This window comes from Sarcophilus harrisii, chromosome 3 (assembly GCF_902635505.1).
Source record: "Sarcophilus harrisii chromosome 3, mSarHar1.11, whole genome shotgun sequence".
NCBI lineage: Eukaryota > Metazoa > Chordata > Mammalia > Dasyuromorphia > Dasyuridae > Sarcophilus > Sarcophilus harrisii.
The window spans coordinates 599,517,727-599,527,354 of NC_045428.1; the positions used below are offsets into that span (position 1 = coordinate 599,517,727).

Sequence of the window (9,628 nt, forward strand, 5' to 3'; positions counted from 1 at the left end):
CTCGGATCAAAAGGCATGAAAACTTAGCACCTCAATATCTGACCATAAAATTAAATTAATATTTAACATTACAGGTAATAAAAAGAAATTCTTTTTAAAACTGAACATTATTTTCTTAAGTTTCTACATTTTCATTTCTTTTACTTGTCATTTCATTTAGTATCTAGTAAGAAAAAAAAAAAAAAAACATTAAATGAAAGTGGAATTACTGAGAATTTTGCTACTTGAATTCCACTTTCAATATCTTTTACTGCTAAATATATATAAAATGCTTTTGTTTCAGCTTGACTGATAATAAGCCTAAATACATTTTAAAAATGAAAAAATTAAAGTATAGTTTTTTGTATTTTAGTAAGAGAATCCCATATAAATTTACGGAAATTTTGTCTAAGTATGCAAAGAAATGATGAGTCATTTTTAGACTGTTACACTTGTATGTGGCATTTTTTTTTTTTTTGCTCATGTTAAAATTCCCTTGGTATTTTTAAAAGGGTCTTATTTGTAGTGAGGACCTATTGCTACAGCTTTACAAAATACCAGGTATACTTGTTTATTTTTTATTCCTTATCTCAGCAAGTGTACCTCTGCCTGATCAGAGAAATGATACTCTTGAATTGGAAAACCAGCAACGACTCTTGAAGACATTAGAGACAATCACCAACCGACTCAAAAGGACTCTCAATAAGGAACCCATGTATGCTTTTCAACTTGCATCAGAAATGGTGATAGCTGACAGCAATTCATTGGAAACAGAAAAGGCATTTCTCTTTTGCAGACCAGGCTCGGTGCTAAGAGGACGAATGTGTGGTAAGATGTTTTCATTTCAGGTAAACCAGCTAGTAAAATTTTTTTGCTTTTCCATTGTCACAACAGGGTTTGTGACTATTCTTGGACCATAGGAATTAGAATTGAAAGATCCTTCTTTCCATCTAGTCTAACTTCTATCATTAGACAGATGAAGATACTGAGACCCAGAAAGAGGAAGTGATTTCAGCCGAAACTAAGAAGGAATTAGTAATAGAATAAGAATTGAGACCGGTGAATCAAACTGTTCTTTCCATTGTTTCACAGAGAATCAGACTAAGGAAACTATTTTTCTTATTAATATACACTTAGGGATACAAAATCAAATCATGTTTATCATTCTTAGATCCTACAACTTTCAGCAGCTATTCCAAAACAGAACTATGTGTGTATTGCAGCCTATTTCACACAGCAGCCATAATTTGTAGATAATCTCTTATATCACCCTGTCCAGACATGCCTGTTGTCTTGAATTCTGTGTATATTCTGAAAACACATTATGTTTTAACCAACTTGTGAAACCTCCATGCTATGTAATCTACTATAGATTCTTAAAAATCAATTATCTATTAGGCTTAGAGGTCATGTGAAGCCACAGAAAATACCTCCCTCTCCCGAAACATGTAATAGAACATTAAAAAAAAAAACTCAGAATGACCCAAATCTTCAAAAGGAGATTTAAAACTCACTCCAAGGATTGAGAAAAACAGAGAAATTATAGAAGACTGGGGTTTGGGAGTGGAGAAGTGCAGAGTAAGAGAAGCAGAAGAAAAAATATTCCAGAGTTAAAATGAACATCAAAAGTAGTATCAGGACAAAGCTAGAAATTTCTCAAGATAAAATTTCAAGTGGGTCATAGTAATGCTGAAGGAATTAGAAATGAAAAAAGAAAATTACATACAAATACATTTAAGGATAAATTGCTAATAAATTTAAACAGCTGAGAGAGAGAGAGAGAAAAATAGAGAGAGAAAGAATATCAACATGACAATTGATTCATTGAATTACTTTACTTTGAAGGCTATAATAGTGAAAGGAACAGAGACAGAAAAATAATTCCAGAAGCTTTTCAATGAGAAAATTGTGGAACTGAAGGGGTAATTAAAGAAAGGTTTTAGAATGTCAGGCTTTCCCCAAAACAAAGAAAAACAAAAGAATTTCAGAGAATCACACAGAAAGAAATAATTCTCAGAAGTACTAGAAATTGGCCAAATTTGTAGAATTTTATCAAAAAGAACCACAAATAATCTTACTCAGAAACTTTATTTCTATTATTTAAGACCACAATGATGAGATAATTCTAAAAGTAGATAAGGAAAAAACAACCCATGAAGGGGGAAAAAAAGTTTATTTGAATTTCACTATATTATTGTACAAAAAAGATGAAATGGCAGAAAATGTTCAAATCTGACACACTTCATAAATACAGAACTTGATTCACAAATTCACAAATCAATTTTTTAGACACTATAAGCATTCTTTTTAAAATTTACATTGAAATTTAAATAACTTGAATAAATTAATTTTTTAAAAAAATCTCAGTAAGTGTTCTGTATTAGGTAGAGATAAAATTAGATTATTCTCCCAAAGTTTTCACATTCTAATTAGGGGAGAGAATACATAAAGGAAGAGCAGCAAAGACCAAGGGTCCTTAGGTTAGACATGTGGAGGACAAATGTGAAGTCCCAGGTTCTTACTTCACAGTGTTAAGCCTCAGTGGTTCTCCATCTCACTAGAAACATTGTACCTGGTGTTTCTATGTTCATCTCAAAGATGTATATAGGCAAATTCCCTGTCCCTACAGTTGTATCAATTAGAGTTTCTTCCAATGAAGTAGATTTCTGACCCTACAAGCTTTCCCATCTTGTGTGACTCTTGTTCATGTTGTTTCAAAATTTCAAAACATGAGATGTTCCAAACTAGTAGGGAACTGCCACTTTTGATATCATAAGAGTACCAATTGAGCACTCTGTTTGTCTCTCTGTCATCCCTCACACTTGCCAAATGATCATCCCATATTTCTAACATAAAAGTCCTTGATGACTTAATTCATGTTCTTCATCAGGGATCATCATTGATTATATATTGCAGCCTATCCACACTAACCATGTGCCTTTCTGTGTCCCATCATCATTCATGTAAATGCTCATCTTTAGTTTTTTAGAAATAACAGCATTCCAGAACTCACTGGCATACAGCACCACCAGTAAAATGTTTATATTAAAAAATGGGCCTTTAACTATTATGGGAAGCTTGGAGTCAATAAAAACAATTTGCAATTTCCTAAAAATAACTTCTCAACTCTGATTGGGATGGAGTAATATATCTAGCAGCAGATATAATAACCAGTATAATTTCTAATCACAACCTGAGCAACAACTTGGTTTTCCCTGTATTTTGTGCAGCCAATCTCTTTGGCCATGAATCTCATTGAGAAAGTCCTTTAATATTCTGGTCCTTAATGATCTTGGGACAGTTGCTATCCACTAAAAGGAGGACCTCCCTATAAAATATTGCATCCTTCTTCCATTTGTACTCTCATAATAGGAAAATTAGAAATCATTATATGATTGTTGATGTTGAAAAAATTTCATAGTATAATTGAGAATAGAATTAAATTTATAACTTATATCATATAACATATTATAAGTGGGTGGTCAATGATCTTAAAAAGGAAAAAGTACATCATAAAAATCTAAGAAAAAATAGAATGAGAGTTATTCTGCACAATTATAAAGAGAAAGAAAATTGTTATATTTAAACAAATAAACTAGATACAGTAGGTGTATCTGGGTATGTTATGGGAATTTATGATTTGCATAAGCAAAAATAATCCATACAAAGTAAAAGGGAAAGAAATGGATTATAAAAATCTTTTCCTTAGGAAAATCTGATAAAAATTTAATAAAATATGTAACAGGAATGTAACGGGATATTCCTGTTATTCTTATCAATAAAGAATTGGTTCAAATTTGTAATATTAGAATTTAATTCTTCAGTGAATTGGTAGTCAAAAGATATGAGTAGGCAATACAAGAAAGAAGTATAAATTATCAATAATTCCTTGGAAAAGCTATTCAAACTCTTTAACAAGCAGATAAGTACAACTTAAAATGACTATGAGATCCCTTATTATTCATATTAATTTATCAACTATTTAGTAAAATTGATAAAATTTAGTGTTGGCAAGTTTGGAAAAAAAACATTATTTTACTGTTGAATTGAAGCAGCAAATTTGAAAAATAAGATAATATAAACTGTTGTTAAAAAAAAAGTGTGCATATCCTTAAGTCATTTTACTGCCTTAAATATACTATTGACAGCAATAGAAAAAAATCAGAGAAAAATTTTTTTAAATTGGAAGCAAAATATGCTTTATCTAGACTACTGATTGGGTATTGGTTGAATTAACTATGGTCTGTAAACATAATATAAGCATTTATAGCATTTATAAGCATTTATGAGCATTTAAGGGGTGTTTGTCCCGGTCAGTTGTTCCCAGTCAGTTATCCCATGTTCTCCAGGCTGAAGGGCAGTTGCGAGTCCAAAGATTGAAGCCCAGATCTCGGGAGCAGGTTAAAACCGGGGTGTCATCCAGGATGGAGATGCAGCAGGAAATGCATCAGGCTGCCTGTAAGAACCCATCTAACAAGGAGAAGTAGGAGAAAATGCTGGGAGCAAAAGATTATTTGTCTATAGTAAAAAGTGTTAGGTAGCCTAGAGTTTAGCCCTTTCTTTCTTAATTTCCAGGAAAGCTAATTTCTCCTGGGGTTGATATTAAAGGGTGTGGACTAAGAAGTCAGAGTAGGCAAGAGGCCTATATCTCTAGTCAAGATAAGAATGCAATTTAAGCTCTTAGAAATCTTTTAACTGTGCTGCCTTTCTTTAAAAAGAGTTGGTTCCTTAATAAGCAAAGACCTTGAGCCTTCCCCCCACTTTCCCCACTCTTATGGGGTAGGGGTAGAAGGGGTCAGAGGGAGTGTTAGAAGTATCTCAGCACTGCCAACCCAGCTTACCAGCCCCTGAGGTGTTGGGATTATCCTAGGATAAAAAGGGGAAACAGGACCAGATCCCAATTCCCTACCGGGGAGCAGGACGCCGGGGACCAATTCAGCCCCTGTGGTGTGACGCAGTTTCTCCAGTGTTCCTCCTGCTCGAACTCAGGACAGAGACTGGGGTCTCCTCGGACAGTTTCCAGGACACCTACAGGCCTAAATCTGGGAGAGATTTGTATTAAAAGGCGCTTCTGCTCCAATGAGGCAGAAGTTGCCCTGAGAAGAAAAGAGCTGAGAGTCTCAGGTTGGAGGTAAAGGGAAACCAAGAAACAGGTTTTAGCAGCAGAGTGGAAGAAACATGAGTTTTGGACCCCGAAAAAGTTGAGGTGGTGGGTGGGTCCTAGATTTCATTAGGTTCAGTTTTTCAGCTTTAAAAGAGACAAGTGTGCTGGGTGTGTTTTGGCTAGCTGCTTTTGCCTGAGGGCACAAGTGTTAATCAGTCCCAGGATTAGAAAGAAAAGCACTTTAAAGGATGGACTTGTCTGTAGAGAGATTGGAATTCAGCTAATCTATTCAGAATTCAGGTGTTGAGATTACGGCATTTTTCTCAAGCCCAGTCCATTGAGACAGCTTAAAATTTCCAGGGATGAGGGAGGGAAGCCAATTCATTGCAAACCCGAAGACTTTCCCATTCTATAACGTAACCTTCATAGACGTCTCTAGAAGGTGTCACAAAGGGCCTCCTAGAAGGCCGTTTGCCAAAGAAAAACCAGGATTTCGTCCCTATGACGTCTCGTAGACAACTAATTTCCCCAAGACTCCCGGAGTCTGCCAGCAAGCTCAAATTAGCTCGAGACTTTGAGCCGCCCCCCATTATAGAAGGGTGATGTGGTGGGCTTGCCTCAGTGGAAACCTCCTCAGAGGACCACCATCATTAAGGGCAAGGTAGCGGAGAAGTGTGCTAGGAGTGGGTGTGGTGTAGTAGGAGTGGGTGTGATCTCCACTTCAATAGCTCCTCACTTAACTCTAGACAGTATGCATATTCTATAGCCCCCGGGCTCCCTGAGCCAAAGTGTCTCAAGGAATGGGGGAGGGACACAGGGTACTAGTCTAGAGAGCTTGAGAAAAGCACAGACAGGAAAGACAGACTTCTTTCCTAAAGGTGTTCACCAAATTCTTAAATGGCTTCAGTTTCTCCCATTAACTCATTTCTTGCTGCAGTCAAGGAATGAGGGGAGAAAAGAAAAAAGAGCCATCTTCTAAAGAATTTAATTTGCCTCGACCTGGAATTTTATTCCCCAGCCATCAATATGAAGTGAGGCAAAGTGAAAAAACATAATCAGAATACCATACATATAAACTATAACTGGGTAAAGAAGTGGCAATAGTCATAACAATGTTTGGAGAATCTCAAAACATATCTAGAGGGGGAAAAAATCAGACAAGGATGTGGAAGCAAACAAAATGCTTTTGTTAGTTCATATGCAAATTATAATGCTTTTATGCATTATCATTTTGTTTTGTTCAAATTTGTTTGGTTTTGCTAATAGTCATTAAGTTTAAACTTTAAAATCAGTTGGCAAGTTCAACAGTCAAAAAGATGTTTGAACCTTTGTCTTCCAGAGCTTTGTCAGATTCCCTTACATATCCTATACAGTCTTTGGATTAAGGTCAGGGTAACCTTGGCAATGATCTTAAGGGTCTGAGTTCTGGATCTTAAACATCCCAAGGAGATTTTAATTCTAACTTCCTTCAGATAGTCTTGTGAGTCAGCTCACTTTGATCTCATTCCTCTTGGGCTTCCCTAGATCCAAAGCCTTAAAGTAGGAGGGAGGAAAAGAGAAAAAAGAATCCAAAATTGAACCACTTTCCCCAGGGCAACTGATTGGGGTGGGGGGGGGGGGGGGGCTGGATGAGAGGGGAAAGGAGTTGAGTCTGGGAACAGCAGAAGCATCTGGCGATGGAAATAATCTCCTCAAAGGGGAGGGATAAATCAGCTTTTCCAAATTAATCAAGCCTTAGGAATGTATCAAATTGAACCCACTCACTACCTTTGATCTTATGTCAGTCACCAGAATGGAGTTGTTTTAGTCATGCTCAATTCTTCCCAACTCCATTTGGGGTTCTCTTGGCAAAGATACTGGAATGGTTTGTTATTTCCTCCTCCAACTCATTTTACAGACAAGGAAACTGAGGCAAACAAGGTTAATTGACTTTTGCCCAGGGTCACACATGCCATATTTGAATTTAGGTCTTCCTAAATCCAGACCCAGATCTGGGCACCTAACTGCCTAGAATAAAAATACACTAGCATTAATCTTCAGAAAATTGTCTTCAGTTTCTTATTACGTAAGGAAAGGTTTAATAAATAGCTGAAGACACATTTTTTGGGCAGGAGAGGATATTGAAATTTAAATTGACCTAAGTAATCATTGTTTTCCCCTTACCTATAGAATGGGATAAGTATCCTACTTATTGTGCATTTGATAGGACAGTTTGGTGTTCCCTAACATTTAGGTCATCCTTTTATGTAGGACATTCCTGGACACCCATATTTTGAGTATTGAACTTTGTATAGCATAGCATAGCAATTGCAGATAGATAAGCACTACTATTTCTAGGAGTAGATAAGGTCAGGCTGTTAAGAAAATGGCCAACAATTAAAAATGTCTTCCCCAAACAATAGTGCCTGAAATTTTTTTCGACCACATTTTTATTCCTGGGATGAAAAGACTCAACTTACATTCCATTGTTGCAATTCACTGAATTCTCCAATTAATCTTCATTTGTTCTGCTTTGTCTGTCTACAGTTAATTGCCCTTTGGGGACCTATTATTCTCTGGAACATAATGTCTGTGAAAGCTGCTGGATCGGATCCTATCAAGATGAAGAGGGAAAAGTAGAGTGTAAACTTTGCCCTGCTGGTAGTTCCACTGAATACCTCCATTCAAGAAGCATCTCTGAATGTAAAGGTGAGTAGGCGAGAATCATCCTCATTCCAGCTTGTGATTGTTCTTGTTTAATTGTTTCAGTCATGTCCAACTAACTTTTCATGAACTCATTTGAGATTTTCTTGGCAGAGATATTGAAGTCATTTGCCATTTCCTTCTCTAGCTCATTTTATAGGTAAGGAACTGAGGCAAAGAGGGTTAAAGTGACTTACCCAACTAATACTTGTCTGAGGTAAGATTTGAACTCATCTTCCTGACTCCAACAAGCACACTATGTGCTATTCCATAGAGCTTCCTTTCATTGTAGCTAAAAGGAATCAAAGTAGTTTTTTATTTTGAAATTATAATTTTCACATATAACAAATTGTTATAAAGGAAAGTGGGACATATTGAAAATAATCATATTAGATTTTTAATGCCCCTTTTGTGTTTTATTTATAAATCCTCACATGCATAGCCTTACTCTTTAAAGCACTTCATTAATCTCTGTTAACTGAAATATAGATTTCTTAAAACCTAATAATTATATTGTATATAGGTCAAATTCTACTATAACCACATCTGAATAACAACGATATTCTCATTTGGTATGTTAGAATTTTCTTAAATTCTGCTGGAAAGAAGTAGAATTATTTTGTTGCATTGGAATATTTATTACATCTGTTTACAGAAATTCATATTCTGATATTTTCTATGAAAAAAGCTCATGGTGATATAGCATTTACAAGTCATTTTATAAGATTATAAATTTATAAATTAAATTATAAATTAAGACTTACAAAAACCTAATTTAATCATTGTATTAAATCTGACAAGTAGATATTATAAAATATACCTATTTTTTAGATTATTGAACTATGGCTCAAAAAATTAGTCATAGGAATTTGGATCTGTGGACCAAGCTATCTAATTTTATAAGTGAAACTAAGGCCTGAGGTGAATTGAACTTACCCAAGATCTGCACAGCAAGTTAGAGGGAAAACTAGACTTTAAAATGCAGATTTCCTAGCTTTCTAACTGATGTTCTTTGTACTGTGCCATAACTAGCAGAATTTGAAGTCAGAATTTGGTTGAGCCAAATCCAACATTCTTTCAGCTATATCACACTGCCTTTCATAATTGGATTTAATTTGTTTTAAACTAGGAATTAATAAAATAAAGATAATGACTAGCAGGGCAGTATTCTTGCTAGTGAAATAAATAGTTTATTGGGGTTTATTGGTTACTTTCAATATATTTTCCTATGGAATTATAAATGACAGAGTATATAGAAATATTCATACAGGAATTCTGAGCACATTTCTTCCCCCTCCAAAAAAAATATATAACAGAGACATACCTGAAAACAGTGACATCTAAAAGCAATTTCCATCTCATTTCAAAAGTAGCTAATATAGATATAGGTTTCACTGTCTTATGGTAAACTTGATACAATCAAGGTCACTTGGCATCCTTGTCAAATGCTAATTATACAATAATGAAAGTTACTATAGGAATAAGAATAAAAGGAAAGGACAGTGGATTGGGATTGGGAACTAGAATAGTATAGAAGAGAGAATATTATATCAGACAAAGTCAGGAAATCTGAGTTCTACTTCTGGCTTTGCCACTAATTAGCTGGATGCCTTCAAGTGATACTTTATCTTGTTGAGTCTCAGCTATAAACAAGTAAGTATGATCAGATGATTTCTGAAATCCTTCTGTCTAAAATAGGCTATGTTAAACCTGGCTATACCACTAATAAGCTATGTGATCACAAACAAAAAAATTTAACTTCTCTAGACAGATTCCTAATGGGTAGAATAAATTAAACTAGAGAATCTCTCAAATCTCTCACAGCTCTAAAATTCTGTGAATCTAAGATTTTTAGTTTTCTAT

The 9,628-nt window shown here is 35.0% G+C and overlaps 1 long non-coding RNA gene across 1 annotated transcript; it reads left to right on the top strand.

Moving 5' to 3' along the window:
- Nucleotides 1-18: 18 nt before the first annotated feature.
- On the top strand, nt 19-7,798 carry LOC116423047. The gene is made up of 3 exons (XR_004233535.1): nt 19-74; nt 574-807; nt 7,610-7,798. It is a non-coding gene; the product is annotated as an uncharacterized LOC116423047 (long non-coding RNA).
- The last annotated feature ends 1,830 nt before the right edge of the window (nt 7,799-9,628 follow it).